At 44.8% G+C, this 19,516-nt stretch overlaps 1 protein-coding gene across 6 annotated transcripts in view; it reads right to left on the bottom strand.

Moving 5' to 3' along the window:
• Positions 1-18,181, bottom strand: part of SYTL2 (synaptotagmin like 2) — an 84,665-nt gene extending 66,484 nt beyond the window's left edge. For 2 of the 6 annotated variants that reach the window (XM_019488277.2, XM_006267505.4), the window contains exon 1: positions 18,086-18,180. The gene's annotated coding sequence lies outside the window, so the exon portion shown is untranslated. Of the gene's footprint in view, positions 1-10,576; positions 10,615-17,906; positions 18,013-18,085 lie in introns of those variants that run through there. The other 4 variants (XM_059721981.1, XM_059721984.1, XM_059721961.1 and 1 more) reach the window with 4 other exon arrangements.
• Positions 18,182-19,516: the final 1,335 nt, after the last annotated feature.

Raw genomic sequence — 19,516 nt, 5'->3', positions numbered from 1 at the left:
TCTGGCAAGGCCTGAATCATGCCGTCCTGCTCAGCTCTTGGAGCACAGGCTTAGCTCTCAGTAACTACAAGCCATACACAAAAGCAAAACCCCACTACGTCACACTCTATTCTTAGAGGAAACATAAAATACTGGTAAATCTCCATACAAAGATACAGCATAATTGGATGTGCTTCCCTGAACTGGATTAGTTTATCCTGTTCTTACTTACAGGAAATAGACCCAGAACACCCCCTACTAAAACATACCACTGGAAACAATGAGCATCTGCAGGGTATTTTGCTTTCTTAGTACCTCCCAAATCCGTAGCCCAGTAATCAACAAAGTTTTCCAGAGGCAGGCAGGCATCTTTCCAGCTTGAGTCAAAGATGGACTGACACTAGGACCTGGCTACTGCTGCTGCCACTTCTTCCCACTGCCTAGCTGTGGTGCCCTGCTCTAGTCAACGGCCAAGCACCTCCTTTGCTGAAGATCCTGCCAAGGTGGGGGCTCAAACCCCTGGTCACTCAGTACTCGGGTCAACAACAGCATGACACATCAGTAAAGGAGTGGTCATGGCATACTCAAGGGTCCAATTTATTGAAATCACCAAATTGATTAGTTATAAGTAACCAGTGATAAAGAGAAAGTAGATTTGTAACATCTGATTTTCCCCAGTAGCTTGCTTGCTGGACACATGCCAACCACTAACTGAAACTAGCACATAATACATCCTTTTACACAGTTTCTAGACTAAGCATAAAACTCTTTTCTGTGCACATGGCCAAGTTTGTGGCTCTTCAGGACAGGTTAGGGCAGGGCTTCAATTTGCTGCTAAACACACAAGGCATTTATTCCAGTAGCAAATCATAAAACTTTGAGTTTATGTGCACCATAATTTAAAACTAGATTTCTAAATTCAATGCAGTGTCAAAATACTGTCATATCTGTATCAAGCCACTGCTTTTGCTAAAAACCGTTATTTGTTCTAGGAAAAAAAAAAGAGAGTGGGGGGGGGATTGGGAGGAGGTGTGGGGGTGGGGAATGTGAGTAACTGGCTAATATTTGATGCAGGTAAAATAATCCCCAGCTCTTCATTTAGTGTTGTAGTTTAATCTTTCGCTTTCCACTCAAGCTTGTTTTCAATTAATCCTTTCTAAGAAAAGCAAAGGTAGGGAAAGAAGACAGTATTTTAGAGAAGGTCTTCCAAATACCAGGAACAACTAATCCTTAAAGAAAACAGAGAGAGAGCTCTTTAAATACTAGAGCAGTGGCTGCGTGCTCTATATGAGTGGTTCTTAACCTTGTTAGACTCAAGGCACGCTTTGGAAAATGCCAGCGCTTAGTTTTCATTCTTTTTTTTAATATGAAAAATAGAGCAAATTTACTGTTGCAAAGATCTCAGAAAGATCACAGAAGGTCAAAATAGTTTTGACACTATGGATTCCTATTTGAAAACTCTAGGCTTATTTTGGGAATCATGTTTGTACACCTAACCCTGTTAGCATAGCCTGGCACCCTGCAGCACCTCTGAAGGGATGTCAAGGCAACCCAGGATGCTGCACAATCCCAGTTGAGAATCAGTGCTCTATATTTCTACCCCACCCCTTAACACACACATGTGCACGTGCACACACACTTTTCAACTCTCCAGTTAAAGTTGAGTTATTGGAACGATAAGGATACAAGCACATAAATTCCTGTGTCTTTCAACATGCATCTCACAAAGACTCCCAGCTGAGTAAGTTACACAGTTACTACCATGTCTCTCTTGTGACAGCTTTGCAAAGTTTTAGTGTTTAACCAAAATTCATTTCCTTAATATAGTAAGGGTCACCACTGTTATCAAGCTGTTTAAATAATGGAAACTGAGAGATACACTGCATTATCTAGTTTCCAACCACATGTACAGAAGAAACTGACCTCAGTGTTGCCAACTTTAAGAACTCCAACTCTTGTAATATTTGGGTTCTTTTCTTTGAATCCCCAGCTTTTACAGACATGCAAGTATTTGAGAAATGCTTCCATTCAAAGACTTCCCAGTCTTCATGGTAGCCAAGCAAAGCCTAAAACATGCATCAAGTACAACTTAAAAGGCTTGGTAACAAGACAGTAAATAAAAAGACACCCACGTTTATTTTCTTCATGTCTCATGATGAAGCTACTTAACAGTGTACCTGACTCCTGGTTTTTAAATGCTTAGGGGCTGGCAACATTACAAACTAAGATTTCATGCAGTAGTTTTTTCAAAGCCTAATCAGGTATTAGGGCCCCTTAATGCAGTTACACAAGAAGCACAAGCTCTAGCCTGCCCCACTTCTCTCCTGGAGAGTATTCTTGCATAAACGTAGTCCTAACTTCACTACACAAGTGCTAGACCTAAAAAGTATGCAGTATCAATGCATCACAATTTTGTCTCTACCTGCTGCATGTGTTGAAGCGTAAGTGGTAACCCAAAGATATCAACTTTGCCAGTATGATATGAAATGGAGAAGCTAATCCCTACCACATGTTGTGAGATGTGCCATCCAACCTCTCCTGCACACAAAAAACTAGAAGACCCTAACATTGAACTGTAGCATCTCAAATAATTCTTATATGTCTTATCCAGGCTGCCAGCAAGAACTCCATTTAGGAAAAGCCTCCCTCTAGCCTCTGCCTTCTTTCAAGGCAAAAAAAAGTTGCATGCCAATCCCATGCCTTCTGGCTCTCAGGTTTTTGGCAGATGCTGCCATGCAATGCAGCCAACTCGTAACCGTGAAACGTCACTTTGCAGCCCCAGCTGATAAGCAGCTCCATTACCATGCACATATTCAGTTAGTCATGCTCTCAACCACCTATGCCCCTCAGATTTCCTTAAAAAAGGGAGGGAAATAATGTTGCTAAAAATGCATGAATGCAACCCCTTTCTGAGTTTTGTTTTACTCATTCCACAAAATGCCACGGCCAGTAACCAGGATAAGCCAAAAGCTGAGATCACTACATTTAAGGGAAGAGGAAGCCAGGACCAAAGAAATATAATTTGCAGACAAAAAGAGAAACTGATACTTCAGGAATGAAGCTTAGTTATTTGATGAAAATGATTATATGACATGGTTGCCTGTAAGAGAGGCTCTGACCCCAGCAACCCAAGAAGTCTCTTCCCATCATATCTACACATCTAAATCTTTATAAATACAAGTATATCTGTAGCCAGCCCAGCTGATTCTATGCCTCCCTGAAGTAGTTCTCACAGCATTTGTAAAATGATAAAACCTAAATGTCAATATAGCATTATCATAGTATAACAGCAGGAGTTGTAACTATTTTTGCACCCCAGCCAAAACTCTTGTGTATCCTGTTGTGTGGGAAGGGGGTGGGGGGTACTGAGTGCAGAGTTGGTGGAGGGGGGAAAAGGAGGGGAAGGTCAGCCTTACTTGCCCCTGGCATCCCCAAACCCTGCTCATATGGCCAGGCAGTGCAACAGGTCTTCTGCCCAGCTCATTTTTTCCTCTAAACCAGCAGCCAGGTCTGGGCACTGCTCACTCAGCCCTACTTATGCAATTGACTGACAGTGCCATCAATTACCTTGCAGACCAGTATTAACCAAACACATATTAAAAGTAAAGGGAGCTAAAGAATATTCTGTTAGACTTGTCTTTTCTTCCCACAGCAAGCACTGTCTCCTCCATAGCCAGAAGAAGGCTGGGCAAAGTTGGAGATGATCTTGCAAACACAAGTAGACTGAAGTGATTTCATTCCATTTCTAAATGTCTTGGTTAAAAAAACTCCTACACACAGAACTTGTTATAATGCAGAGCAAACACATATTTCTGCAAAGCTTCTCCTCTGTAAGCCCAAGGATCACCATAATGGAGTAACACTGAACACTCAGCCTTCCCCACTTTCTATGAGACTAGTTTGGTTGTTTCAAGCCCATATGTAATGGGTTGCAGTTTGTGGAAAGTTTAATCTAACAACGCACAAGCCAGTAGGACAAAACAACGTTGGCTTTCAGAAGTGGAATACTCAAAAGCATTTGGCTTTAGCCAAACTGCCACTAATTTAATGGAAATGGAAGCAGATCAATGCAAGCACTTTGGAAAACTGCTCTTTTTCTGCATCATTAACTACACTGGGCTACACAGAATTGCCTAACCCAATTTACTATTGTTTGGTTAGAGATCAAAGTTTTCAACATGTTAATAGCTGACAAATAACTCTCCACTGTTTGGGTAATGAAAGTGTTCTAAACCAGAAGGCAAAAGTTAATTAACACTGAAAAGATCAACACAAGATATCAATTTAAAAATACTTAAGGGGACAATAACAAGATGTTTTGGTTCCTCTGACAAAATTTATGGCAACCTGCCATTCCTTTTACTAGGAAACTTTTACTACTAACATTTAGATGTTACTTGGCAGCTTTGCCCTGCCTTGGAATGTTACTCCCTATACATATTTAAGAGTATATGATCCTGAGGCTATTGATTTGAGGAAATGAATCACAGACCTGTCAGTTTTAGATAGTAAGGAACATACAACTAGGAGAGGTAATTACTATTTCTCCCATCACCATTCTTTGACACACTAACTGCAGACATTCTTTTCTTTCAAAAAGGCTTAACAAATCCGTACTATTCATATAGAGGAGAGGTTAGTAGAAAGTATTAGCCATTATGTTAGAGAGCACTTTCAATGATTAGTAAAGCAATTCCTATGTATATACTCATACAGCTCTATAAAACAATTAGAAGTGAGAAACAATAAATTCAGAACCCTGAAACACAAGAACACCATCTTTCCAATGTTGCAACTATTCCTGTAAGGCACTGACACAAAACGAACAATCCCACTCAAGGGTACAGCATCACAAGATGTGTAATTTCTCAAAAAATAATCTTGAATAGGTAAATGCCTTTCGGCACAGTTTAGCTATATATTTTAGGCCTTCATCCTAAAGATCCTTATGCATGAGAAATATTATGTGCAAGGAATCCCTCCAACTTCACTCCAACTACTTGTGTCATGTTAAGTATGTGCATAAGCATCTGAAAGACCACACCTCAGCCGGTACAAATTGAAGCTAAGGAAGTTCTGACATTGGAGCCATAGCAGTTTATACCAGTGTTTCTCAACCTGTGGATCATGACCAAAAATGGGTTGCAGGAATATTTCAAAGGGTTGTGAACTCGCAGCAGGCCAGAGGGGTAGCAGGAAGGCACCTGCCACTTCCAGCAGGGGGAAAGGGGCAGAAGAGAGCTGCATGGCCAGGCTGGCAGAACCAAGGCCAGTGCCCATGCTCGCAGGGGCAGGGCAGCTGGGAGACACTGCTGAGGGGCAGGAGGGGCCATGACCAGGCTGCCTGGTGTGGCGCAGCAGCCCCAGCCCAGGGCAGGGGGGTGTGCCACAGGACTCTCCTCTTTCTCCTTCCAACCTGTGCCAAGGCTGGACCCACTTTTGCTGCTGCCCACCTGAGCCGGAGCCGCCATAGCCACCATGCTCCGGCCCGAGCGGGACAGGAATGAGGGACACCAGCATGGCCCGGGGGGGTAGGCAGGGGACTGAGGTTCAGGCACCAGCAGGGCCAGGGGGTGTGGGTCGGGACAGCCCACGGATCTTTGCAAATGGGTGCCGGTAGGAAAAGGTTGAGAACCACTGGTTTATATTAATCAAAGAATCTTCTTCTGGATGCCCAGGGCATCAGATCGGTCAAGGAAGTTGAACAGATCTCTCTCAGAAACAAGAGGTTGACATTTCGTAACCCAAGACCTTAGTACAACTCCCTGGTATTAAAACTTGGGTGACAAATATTCACTAGTCTCTTCATATTTTTCAACCAGAGGCTTTAGGATTAGCTGAGCAGGGGCAAGCAAGTTTCCACGGTAAATATTTAAATGCAGTGAGAGGGAAGGAAAACAGATGGGAAATGTTTAGTGCCAGAAAACTAATTTTCTGCAGCCAATTATTCTGAAACAACCATTTTTTGTCCTCAGCAGTCCATGACTCTTGCATCTTAATCCAGTATGCTTAGATGCAATTATTACTACTTATCCCATTTCAAAAACAAAAAAAATCTTTAAAAAACTACCAGTATTTCTTTCACAATGCAACTCTTTATACCTTCCATGTTTAAGTAGGTAAGACAATCAATCAGTCCACTACTTCTTCCAAAAACAAAGTAGACTATAAAAAGAGGACTACAGACTATAAAAAGGGGTGGCCAGGAAAAAGTTTGAGATAATTCTTCCTTTACAATTCTTGATTCCAGCCAAAAGCAGATTATCAAGAGGTCAAGTGAAATGCTGTTCGTGAGGGACCCCTGGACTGTGAAGAGCAAACAGATACTACAGATATGTTTGTAATACGTATAGCATATCATTTTTGTATTGGGCGGATTAAAATAAACAAGCTAAACAATGTAGTGTAGTTCCTGAAGGATACAACTGGCATCATACCCTTCTGTGCTAGTACATACCACATTTTCTTGATTAGAAGACATGAGGAAAAGCATCCCTTGCCTTACAATCAAGCACAAGGAGGTGCAAGAAGGCAGGAGGGAGGCTGCAGGCAGCTGCTGCAGCTCCAGCCCCAACCTCAGTTTGGGGCTGGGGTTAGGGCTGCCTCCCCCCCACCCACTACTTCTGCATCCTGTGCCACTCCTCCCCTGCAGCCCCCAGTCCCCTGTTTCCCCTTCCTCTCTCTCTGCTGCTATGGGGCCCAGGCCAGAACAGCAGTGCCAGCTCCTCATTACTGCTAAGGGGCAGGCCAGAGCCATGCTCTGTGCCCATGTTGCAGCAAGGTAAGATGAGGGGGTAGGGAGGAGAGACTTGGGGAAGGGGAGGGAAATGGGAGGAAGGTGTGTGGGGACCTGAGGCTGTGGGTAGCAAAAGTGGCATGGAAAAGGGGAAGAGGAGGACAGGGAATCGGGGCAAATCTGAGGCTGGGGGAGAGGGGGGGCGGGAACAGGCAGCAGGGGGCAAGCTGCCTGCCTCTCACTGCCTGTCCTACCACATCCACAGTGTCTGCCTCATTACTGCCTCCCTACTGCCTGCCCTGCTGCCCCCCTCTTCATCTCTCCCTCCACTGCCTGCAGTAGTGGAGGCACAAATTTAAGATATCCTCAAATAATTAGATCCCATACCTAGAAAATTGTAATAAATTTACAAGTTTTTCATGTGTAGAATCTAATTATTGGGAGTAATTTGACAGTAAGGGTCATCTTCTATTCAAGTAAATATGGTATTTTGCATGGAAATTAAAGCAGAGACAGTCATGCAAACAGGTTACAAGCTAAGATTGAGGTTTGCCCATTCTACTACAAAATACTGACACTTCCAGTGCTGTTCTATGAAGTGTAAATTTGTTGCTCGTTACAAAAAAAGAATATTATACAGAACTCAGTGCCATTAAAACAAGGTATAAGGGACGTGGATTTATTTTACAAGATGGAAACCTCTGGACTAAAACAAAGTTGGCAGTGATTTACTGAAAAGTCACAACTGCCCATCAAATACAACAGTAAAATATGTGCTAGGAAAAGGATCACTCAGTTCTTCAGCATGTTTTCTGCCTGGAAGATTAAAAGCCTGTAAAGCCAAAAGACAATTTATTCAAAAAAAATAATGGCTTTTAAAACTATTATATGGAAAACTATAGTCTGGACCATTTGTTGGTATTTCTGAATTCTTGGGCAGAAAGAGAAAAAAAATACAGAATTATAGAAAGCTACAAATTCTTCCCAAGCAGAATATGATTCTGATCTTTTCCTGAGAAACACAGTTAACGTTCATTTTCTGTTTCTATATAGATGCCTATACTGCCTTTATTACCATAGCATCCGAATGTTTTTCAGCAGCATAGGGAACAGCCTAATATCATATCCTCTTCTCCAGGGAAGAATTTGAGGTGCAGCACCAGGAGTTTATTTAGACACTCACCTGTTTTTTTTAATTTTATTTCATATTTATGTACTCATATGGCTGTGCTTATGTGACAGAATTTTGGAGCTGAAGGTGCTGACATTTATATTGATCATTACTGCCTCTGCCCACACATATTGCAAAGATGAGAGTATCCTCTTCATTCAGTTTTGGCTCCAATGGCGCCCACACTCTTTGGGATCTTCTCTATGCTGCTGCATTACATTTTTGATAGCTTGGACCAAGGCACATACCTTCACACAAGATCAGATGGTATACTCTACAATCTATCATGTCTAAAAGCCAAAACAAAAGTGAGGCACATACTCATTAGGGAGCTCCTTCTTGTCGACGATGCTTCACTCACCATCCATGAAGACGCACAACTACAAATACTCGTGAATTGCCTCTCCCATGTTTGCAGGATGTTTGCCCTGACCAGCATTAAGAAGACTGTGGTCCCAAGACAGGGTGCTCTCCAGTCACCATCTATCAGCCTTGACAACTCGCCTGTTGAGGCTGTGAACAAGTTCTGCTACCTTTGATTCACAGTGAGTGACAACCTGTCACTGGACAAAGACCTAAATGTGCACATTGGAAAGGCTGCTACCACTTTCAGTAAGTTCTCCAAATGAGTCTGGAACAATACAAAATTCACAATCCAAACCAAGCTGCTTGTGTACAAAGCCTGTATCCTCAGCATCCTTATGTACAGCAGTGAGACATGGTCAACATATACATATCAAGAAAAGAAGCTGAGCAGTTTCCACCTACACTGGCTACACTGCATCCTTGACATCAAGTGGCAAGACAGAATCACCAACACATAGGTCATCACCAAAGCCAACCATCATTGCACTAGTCAAACAGCAGTGCCTACACTAGCTTGGCCATCTCTGCAGGATGGAAGAGGGGTGCATCCCAAAAGATATCCTATATGGGCAAATTGCAGGTAGGGAGAGAAGAATAGGGTACAAGTGCACCAATAAAGATTTTTGGGCTGATACTGATGGCCGATTAATGAGCCATATTGGCCAATACTGATCCGATTGCCAATATGCAGCCCAGCAGCTTGGAGAACAGTGACCAGTTGGTAAGTCTGTTGCCGGGGAAGGGGTGTGTGTGTGTGTGGGGGGGGGGGTGGAAATCAAGACCCCCACAGTGAGGGAGTGAGTGAGTGAGTGAGGTTGGGGCTGGGGCTTCACAGCCGGGACAGGGCATGGGACAGAGCTGCGAGTGGCTCGTCCAATGAGCACGGGGAGGAGAGGTGGCTCCTGACACTGCGCATACCCCAGGGGAGGCACAGGGAGCATGGGCCCCCCGGATCTGTGTGCGGGGTGAGGGTGAGCTGCCTGCTGCGTGCTCAGGGCCAGGGGCGGTGCTGGGCTCTTCCCGGAGGTGGGGCTATCCGGGGGCTGTGCTCGGGGCAGGTGGCGCTGGGAGGGAGCTTATGGGGGGGGGCTACAGCCACCCCAAAATTTACCACAGTCCCTCCTCCCAACACTGCTGCCACCCACCCCAGCAGCAGCAGCAGCAAAGAATTCAAGCTCCTATTCACACATAGCTACAATATAATAAGCAGCATTTTAGTTACCAGCAGAGAAGACTAAAAGTTCAATTGAGAACAGCTCAGCCATACTGTGCCTATCAGGATAGTGTCAACCATCCCTTATTGCATCACCAGGTTGCGCTGCTTCCTGACAGAGAGCAATGGTTCATTTTGACAGCTGCACTCAACAGCTGAGGTGCTGCTCACTCTCTACATCAGTATTGTTGGATCCAAACTTAGCCAAACTGAACTTAAGGACCCACATGTTCCCAGTCAGATTCATTGAGTGGTGTACTCACCAGCCTTTGCCATTTATCATCTCATCACCATTATTCACCTCCTGTTAAGATTTACCTGTTTGCATCTTCAAGGTACATTGCAAGCACCTTATATAAAGATTGTACCTTACTATACATTTGTAAAGCATCTACCAAAAAGGTCGGTTCTTCCTCTCTCCTCCCACAATGTCCTATAGAAAGAAAATTTCAATTCATTGGCAGCCTCTTTTCTTCTTTTGCTCCTCCCCCAACTTCAGCACAAAATAATGCTTTCTTAATCCTAATGTGGCCCAAACTATTAGTCATTATACTGGTCTAATGTCTGAGATTGCCCAGACTGAGTCAGTGAGTACATATTCACATGTAAGAAAAACTTGGGAGAAGTTCAACTTGCAAAACAAGATCCAGTGAGACCAGATCAGCAGGCTTGAGAAAACCACACTCCCTGGTGCCACCATCCCCTGCATTCCAGTCAATGATAGCTCACTTATTCATCTTAGATTTCTCATAAGTGCTGGAGACTTTTGGAGAAAGCCACTAAGAACTGCAGGATAAAAACCACATCTGAAAGAGACATTCCCAAAGTTGTAGGAACACAAATATACATCCCTGCCCAGTCTCTCATTTTTGTCTACACTCTTATAATTTCAAACAGGCATCTAACCCTATATTTTTTATGCTTTAAATTTTAAAGAAAGCCGCTACCACAGTATCATGGCATCTGCTAGTTTTCCGTTGGGAACAGATTATCAAGTTATGAGACTCCCCAAAATAGACAACATTACATAGTTGAAATGTTGTCAGAAATACCCTTTTCCATTCCCTCAGTTCTCCAGCATTCACTAATATTTAGGTACACTTCTACTCACCACTACAGAAGAAACTCTGACAGCTACAGAAGTAAGGAACAGCTACATGCAAACCAAAAGTAGTCAACTAGTTATATCAAGGGATTTTTTATCAGAGACTACTGGGAAATGACACATTTCCTGCTTTTTTGTTCTTTAAATGCTTTTTGTGCAGTGGAGATTAATCAGCTCAAGCTTACATTGTCACTTTGAGTCAAAGTAGAAAACCCAAGTCTACATTATTTGCTTAGGAAATGGGTCTTCTAATAAAAGGGTGACACTATTAAACTCACATAATGGAAACTGTGATAAAGAGGCCAGGAACATGTTTGCCTTATGGTATCTAGCAATGTAAATGCAATTTTGGAATACACTGGAAAGACTAGATAAGTCTTAGACTGCTGCAGGTATTGCACCTAAACCCACTTGAATTCAGCAAACTTCAATATCAAGCTGTCCACATAAGGCAGGGCTGCCTAACAGAGACTGCTAGGGGCCATACACTACCTGGTCTACAAAGCCAGGAGTCACATGGACTGTTTACCGTGCAGGAGGCCCCCTTCCTCTGCCACATGCACAGTAGGGGCAGCCTGACTCCCACCCCAGCCAGGCACATCACACAGGTAGCCCAAGACCTTTTCTTTGGCATATGCACAGTGCATGAAGCCTAATTTCTTTCCCTGCCACATGCACAGGACTTCCCGCCATGGAAGGAAGCACACCATGCAGGCAGCACCCCTTCTGTTGCCATATGCACAGCCCAACTCCTTCCTTCACCACATGAACAGCAGGCAAAGCCTGGCTCCTTTCTTTGCCATGTGTGCATGCGCAACACAGGCAGCCAAACCCTCTCCTGCTACACTGCCCCGCTCCCAGGAGGTGCCCCACTGCAAGCTTTGCACCTGTGTGGTGTCAAGTGCAAGTGGGGCACAAATCACTACCAAATCAAAACAGCAGCTTTTTCCAGATGCTTTGCCCCAAGGGAAGTAATGGTGTTGCTTTGCACCTTATTGTTCAGCATACAGCGCTCACTATTACAGCTCAATGGTTTTGCTTGTGGCACTGCACTCAACAGAGATTATGCATTATGTTGCCAGAGGCCAATCTGTCATCATCAGACACATTTAATTGTGTAGAAAGCCGTGGTTCATCGCCAGATTTTAGCTTGTCATTATAGCTACCCTGCTTTGCAGCTGTGGTCATCGCTTCCATTGCTGTATCTATAGCTCTGCTCTAATTGATAACTACTGCACGCAAATAGCCTAGGGACTAACCAAGTTCTCTGGTTGTTCCTTCTTGTGGGATGGCGTTTGACCAACTAGTCACCATGGACACCCCTTCTTAAGTGCACGTAGAGCTCTGCCTCAGATGCTTATCAGCAACAGATAATCCTTCTAACAGACAAGCCTTAGCACCATGTAGTTTGGGTACCTTGCATGTGTTCTGTATTAACATCAGTTAAGCAAGTCCTCAGTGCTGGTAGCCCAACTACAGACCTGTTCTAACAGCAGGACCAAGTTAGCAATGGACATCGGGTGCTGGAAGCAAAGAAAACTATACAGTAATTGTCTTCATGGCTTCAGCACTGACATGGAAAATAGAAGGATGGAAGGACAAGGGAGAGGAAGGAAAGATTTCTTCAATCAGAGCAGATCAGACAGGCTGTATAAAAGAACTGCTTCCTGGACAATTCTGTCTTTATCACCAGAAACAGACCTTTAGGTTTACTGTAAACTAGTTTGTTACTTCAGAAATTAAAAATTAACACCACACAATACAATACACGATCAGCCACAGTCCCTTCCAAAAGGACTGGTGCACAGTAACACATCTGTGCTTCCTGTATTCATAATTTGATAACTTAATTCTGGCTAAAAAAAAGGAGCCGAAACCAACATCAGTCCTCCTAACCTTGATATTAAATCATGAGAATAGCACTCAGCTGTGAACATTTCACTCTGGGACCGACTGTTTGAGTATTATACGCTGCTGCCCAGACATGCAATGCAATCTTTTGCCCATGCTTTCCACATCTCAGTGAGAACTGAATTCTTTGCAACTTCTGTTCCATTTTGAAAGCTATATGACACAAACCATTTGCCTTTAATAAGATACAAGGGGGGAGGCGGGGGAGAATGTAGAACTGGTTTCCTAATTCTGCAAAGCTAAAGTAGTTCTCTAATCCCGTAGTTCTCCAACACTTATTTAGTACAGCCTGAGTTTCAGAAGTTTACATGGCTATTTCATGATTGTACTTACAATGGATTATTGTTCCAATAAACCCAATTTACATACCAGCAACTGCAAGCCAGGGATTGTACTACAGGTTGAGAATCCCCCATCACTCCCAGTTAGGATTAGTAAAACAACTGCAGTAGTGTAACTAGGAGCGGGCAACTGAGGCATGAGCCCTGATTTTGAGGTGGCACAGAAATAGCAGCTGCCATCACCAGCCTGGCCACTGCCTATGGTGCAGAGAGTGCTTGTTGCACTTCTGAAGGAGTTTGTCTAGTTTAGTGGTTTTCAACCTTCTTAGTCTCAAGGCACCCTTCACAAGATTCAAGGCACTCCTCTATAACTTTTGTGAATGGAGTGGCATTACCTCCTTGCCAAGGAGCTGGCCATGAGGGTAGGGAACAGCCAGGCAGGGAAGAGCCTGAACTTAGCAGCTTATCTCCTCACACCTCCGGGCACCCTTCAAAGGATCTTTGGGAACCCCTGTGTGCTGTAGCATCCTGATTGAGAATCACCAATCTAGTTTAACAAGTGCAAATTCTAGCCTGTTTGTACAGCAGCTAGCACAACTAAGTCCTTGGTCCTAGCTAGAAGCTACCTCTATAAAAACAAATAGTGATTAAAAGTAACAGTCATCCCATGCCCACTGATGTCAGTGGCAGAGCTCTCAATATCTTCAGTAACAGCAAAACCCAGGGTGCTAACAGTCTGTTCAGAGTTCAGCACAATTCCTCCTTTTGCCACTCCAGATGCAACAAGTAGCATTAGATTATACATAAAAAGGAAAACCATGTTCTTTTGATGAGGCAAGAAACCAGCGCAGCCAGTTGCTGTACCTGGGTGAAACCAGATGACTCCCTATCACAGGAATGAATTGTTCAGTCAGTCTGCTGGAAACCAACGCCGTCAGCCAGCCAAACCTTTGAAGCCCAAATAAAGCAGGGAACTGAAGGCAGCTAACCTACTGTAGCAAAATCTATCATGAGCTTGACATACAATAATATAAAAAATCCTAATATTGGAATTTAGGATCTAGGGCAGGGGCAGGCGATTATTTTGGGCAGAGGGACGCTTATTGAGTTTTGGCAAGCCATCAAGGGCCACATGACAGGCAGCCCAGGGCAGATAAATATTTTCTAAATTTTTTAGGGGCCCCGCAACTGGATAGAATGGCCTGGCAGGCCGTATCTGGCCCCCGGGCTGCATTTTGCCCACCCTGATCTAGGGGTTTTATAACATTGTTGTGGCATTCAACTACATTTCCAACTGTTTAAGCACACAGCTTAATCCTGAGAAAGCAAACCACTGCCTTTGGATTCTTTTGCTATTTTAGCATCTGGGATCATGATGAAGAGCACCATCTGGCTAGGTATGAGACCACATCTTTATTATAACAACTAGTGATCAGTTTTGTTCTGCAGAAGATGCCAAATGCCAGCTGGAAAAAGTAGTAAAATTAAATATGCAAGAAAACATTTTTTCCATTGACTGCTTAACCATCATCTTAAACTCCCTTTAGATAAATAGATGTGTGATGTTTTAAGTCTGCATTACTTAAAAGAATGCATTCAGTACCTTCACAGCAGAGAAAAGTGCTCTATTCATCACTGGCCGACCAGATTCCTTTTAGTCATAAACACAGGAAACTTGATAGAAGGTAAAAAACAATGAATTCTTTTTACTTCACTTTGTTTAGTTTCCTGGTTAATCTCTGTTGCAAGCTGCAACACTTAAGATTCCACATTTTGCACTAGCATCAAAGGGTTTTTTCCAAAATACTACCTTGGAACTGTATTTATGAATATTATTAGGAAACTGGCAAGTCCTGGCTTGTAAAACAAAATTAATCTAGTTTAGAACTTTGAATCATCAGTTGCAGACCAGAAGTAGATCAGAGAAAAACTGTCACTTTTCCAGACATTCATCTTTGGAAAAAGAGTTAAAATACTTAGACTGGATGACCTACTGGTGCTGTTTAATCTTGATCTTCTTAACTCAGACAAAATCATTTTTCTGTTATAGTCAGTACAGGTTTCCCTCACTTTATGCGGGTTCTGTATGTGTGAATTCACTCTTATGCAATGACCCTTTTTATACCAAAAACTCGTTATATGCAAGGTAAATTCACTCTTCTGCGATCAGCGTGATGGAAGCCCACAGTCAGCTGCTTTGTGCGGTGCATTGTGGGAGTGACGCACACCAAAATATAGTCTCCTGTGTGGATCTGTGCTCCTCGCTTGTTGTCTGCGACACATGTTTCTGTAGTTACCATCCCCACATTCACCACCACCCTGTGCTTGTGTGTACTATCTGCGATTGGCAAGCACCAAAATTATCTTGTAAGAGTGGTAGAAATGGGCCTGGGGGGTCAGTACAGTCGAGGTCTTGGAATGTATCCCTATTTGTTACATTGTAAAGTGGGTTTTCTTCATGCAAAGTCAAGTTATACGTTGTTTTCCAGGAATGTATGTACAGCATAGTGAGGGAAACCTGTATCAGTTTGAGGCTTTCAAATTCCACAGTGTTTGGGCTGCAAAGATGCTAGAGAAATACTTCCTTAATAACTGAAAGTGTCATTGGAAATAGTTAAAGATTCAGCAGAGTATTTCCATTTTTCTTTTGTTTTATAAAAAGAAAGCAGGTTAGGTAATGTCGTTCTAACAGCTGACTACATTCTAACACCAGGAGAAGACATCTCTTGCAGTCTACTGCAAAGGAGCAAAAAGATACAAAGTGAATGTACAACTAAAATAGACCAACAAGAATAGGTAGTTTCATAGTTGGTAGTGTTGGAAGGGACCTGAGCAGATCATCAAGTCCGACCCCCTGCCATGGGCACGAAAGAATGCTGGGGTCAAACGACCCCGGCTAGGTGATTATCCAGCCTCCTTTTGAAGACCCCCAGGGTAGGAGCTAGCACCACTTCCCTTGGAAGCTGGTTCCAGATCCTAGCCGCCCTGACTGTGAAGTAGTGCCTCCTGCTGTTTAGCCTGAATCTACACTCAGTCAACTTATGGCCATTATTCCTTGTTACTCCTGGTAGTGCTCGGGGGAACAGGGAATCTCCCAATGCCTGCTGGTAACCCTTGGCTAGTTTGTAGACGGCCACCAAATCCACCCCCTGCCTTCTCTTGTGGAGGCTGAACAGGTTCAGGTTCTGCTCGTAGGACCTGCCTTGTGCTGGTCACATCCCTCCTGAAGTGTGGCGCCCAGAACTGGATGCAGTACTCCAACTGCGGCCTGACCAGTGTCGCAAGGAGGGGGAGGATCACCTCCTTGGTCCTGCTCATGATGCATCTGTGGATGCATGACACCATGCATTTAGCTTTACTGACCGCATCCTCACATTGGCTGCCCATGTTCATTTTGGAATCAATAATGACTCCAAGATCCTTTTCTGCCTCTGTGCTGACTAGAACGGAGTTCCCCAGCCTGTAGGTGTGCTGCTGGTTCTTCCTCCCCAGGTGCGATAACTTGCACTTGTTTGTATTGAAATCCATCCTGTTCTCATCTGCCCACCTCTGTAATCTGTCCAGATCTAGTTGTAGTCTGTCCCTCTCCTCCAGCATGCCCACTTCTCCCCACATCTTAGTGTCATCCGCAAACTTGAACAAAGTGCTTTTCACCCCCTTGTTCAAGTTGCTGATGAAGATGTTGAACACTGCGGGCCCAAGGGCCAAGCCCTGGGGAACCCCCCTGCCCATGTCCCTCCAGGTCAAAAAAGACCCGTCTACCACCACTCTGGGTGTGGCCCTCCAGCCAATTTGCGACCCATCTGACTGTGTAGGCATCGATGCCACAGTTGCCTAATTTCTTAATGAGAATGGGGTGAGAAGAAACAGTGTCGAAGGCCTTCCTAAAGTCCAGAAAGACTACGTCCACCGCAACACCTGAGTCCAAGGATTTTGTGACCTGGTCGTAGAAGGCCACCAGGTTGGTCTGACAGGACCTGCCTCGAATGAACCCATGTTGGTTGCCCCTAAGCATAATCTTCCCTGCTTGCCCCTCGCAGATGTACTCCTGGATAATTTCCTCAAAGAGCTTCCCCAGGACCAAGTCAAGACTAACAGGCCTGTAGTTTCCCGGGTCCTCTTTCCTCCCTTTTTTGAAAATGGGGACCACATTGGCCCTTTTCCAGTTCTCCAGCACATACTGACAGTGCAAGAGAATAAATACAGATGCTAAAAAAGGATAATATAGATAATCATGGGAACAACTGAGGAGTTGAAGCGGGACTGAGTGACTGACACTAGCTGGTGTGTCAAACCCAGAGGCAGTTGCAGTCCATGCAATGTGGAACAATCCCAGTGTGCTGCCTGCTTCCCTAGCGGTGTGTGCTGCCCTGTAAGAAAGTCTGGGTAATCTGACACGAGTGGCTGATCCTTCTCATTCAAACAGTAGCATTTCTATTAAAGATTTCAACTTCGCCCTTACATGGCATTAGTGACCCTTATAAAATCTCCCTTTAAGAGTCAACAGGGATTAAGAACAGGTTTCTTTAGAAACTCAATTTTAACTCCCACAGGCTCCTACGCTGCCCTCATCACCCTGTTTCCTAAATGTGTCCAGCAGCGCAGGGGTGACTAACATCTTCTTAAAGCTCCAGGACATTAAAACAACTTTGTTCCTAGAACAGTTACTCTCCATTAAATACATGTACTTCTCTCACAAGGGAAAGAGGATTTCAACTCCCAACCAGATTTGTTTAGTTTATAGGAAGTCAGTTATATGTTTAGTTGAAATTTACTTTTGGCTAGTACCAGTAGGTTTGACAGCATCTACATCTACACAGAAGGCAGACAAGACTGATCAGTAAATATACCACCCACCAAAGACTCCACGCACAAGAGACTTGCAGAGCAATCCCACGTATCCGCTCCGGTTTTGTTTAGGGCACTCTTAATCGGCTGCCTTTCCGCTTGTTTGAAGCAGGACAAGCATAGAGAGTTTCACGCCCAAAGTTATATATATATATATATATATCTACATTTTTTATGAGTTAGGCGGTGCCTTAGTGAGATAAACCTGCCTCCAGGTGCGAGCGACAGGTCACCTGAAGGAAAACACGGCTGTAAATCGCCATTATGCCTAAAACAGCTGTTCTCCATCGCCTCACCCTCGGATAAGCGTCCTCTCCGCGCCTTTTTCCGCCTGGGGGAAAAGAAGAGCGCGCGGCTCCCCCGGGCTTCCAGGTGGGAAGCCGTGGCTAGGCGAGGTGCTGCACCACACCCCCGGGCCCGCGCTGCACGGGCAGCTGCAGCAGCAGCCCCCGGGGAAGCCCCGACCGCTGCTCACCTGCTGCCCTGCGCTCCCGGCCTCCGCCGAGTCCTCAGCCAAGTGTCCCCGGGGAGGCGGCCCCGGCCCGGCCCGGCCCGGCCCGCCCTGCTTGGGGCGGGCGCTGCGGTGCCCGCCCGGCCGGCCGGGAGCGCGGAGTCAGCGCTCGTGGGAAGGGGACTCGACTGCCCCCCGGGGCGCATCAGGTTCAGGCCCCTGGCCTGAGGGCGAGGCAGCTCGCCAGATTGCGCGGGGTTTGGTTTGCTTTTAATTGCCACAGCTAAAATCAGCGTCTGGATGGGTTTTGTTGTTGTTGTCGTCTTTTTTTTTTTTTTAAAGCATTAATTTCAATGTTTATCCACTGACCTTTTCAGAATTGCACAAAACAAGGGGTGTTTTTTCCAATTTTTTTTTTCTTTTTAATGAATTTAGTATGTACAGGCGTGTGGTGGCTGGTGCGGGAGCTGGGGCCCTGCAGGTTGGGGGTGGTAGCACCTGGGACCCCAGTGCTGCTGCCCCTCACTCTGCCCAGCTCCGAACTCCTGTGGAGCCTGCCTTGGCCTGACCTCTGCAGTGCTTTGGCCCCTGCCCTGCCTGGGACCTGGGTAGAGGGAGCGGACGGCGGCAGCGGGCTACCCCCCTCCGACCCCCTTCCTGGCACACCTTGCCCTGGATTTCCTTACCTCCATTCTGGATTTTATTTTTATTTATTTTATTTTTTTTACATCTCTTGTATATAAATATGGATGACTTGATGGAAATATTGTTCTGTCTGTACGCGAGCGTCAGACCAAAAGAAGTTTAGCCATGTCTATTGATAACAGAGTCCTGTCACACCTACGCCTGAGCCTGGGGTGATTTCGCCGGACCGGGAGAGGGAGCGGGCTCCAGCAGCAGCAGGAACTCGGTCGTAGGCCAAGATTGTAGGAGGGCTTTGTTTTCACCACTGAAAATAATTTCAGTGGCTAAAGCCCCTTTATCAGAACTGTGACACGCTCCTGTTTCCTAACAAGTTTCCCCTCTTGTCATCTGGCCAGTCCCTGGTCATGGTATTTTAGGGGTCAGCAGCTTTTAAGTGCAAAGCTACATCTTCAGCACAACAGAAGAGCCTGCTGGGCTCAGCAGGTGACACAGAGCACCCTGTCTTTGTAGCATGCCTGGCTTGAGGTCCTAAGTGGCAGCGCAACAGCACTGTCCCGTGACCCTTTGAGGGCTTTCATGGTGGCACTTTCAGATCATGTACATTCTTCTTGAGGGCTAATTCAATTAGGCTGTTTAGTTTTGTGTCTTAATTCTCTATGCAATGCCCCAAGCGGCTTAAATTAACAGTCTTATTGTATTTAAGTGTTTGTGGAGTGAGGGCCAAGTTTTAAGTAGGTGAACTTATTCATAGAGGTTAAACCCAGAAGGGTTCATTAGATCACTTTGTCTGACTTCCAGTAGAGTGCAACC

The sequence above is a fragment of the Alligator mississippiensis genome, chromosome 1, assembly GCF_030867095.1.
Source record: "Alligator mississippiensis isolate rAllMis1 chromosome 1, rAllMis1, whole genome shotgun sequence".
Taxonomy (NCBI): Eukaryota; Metazoa; Chordata; order Crocodylia; family Alligatoridae; genus Alligator; species Alligator mississippiensis.
The sequence above is the reverse complement of the archived record's forward strand: the minus strand, read 5'-3'. Positions and strand labels throughout refer to the sequence as shown.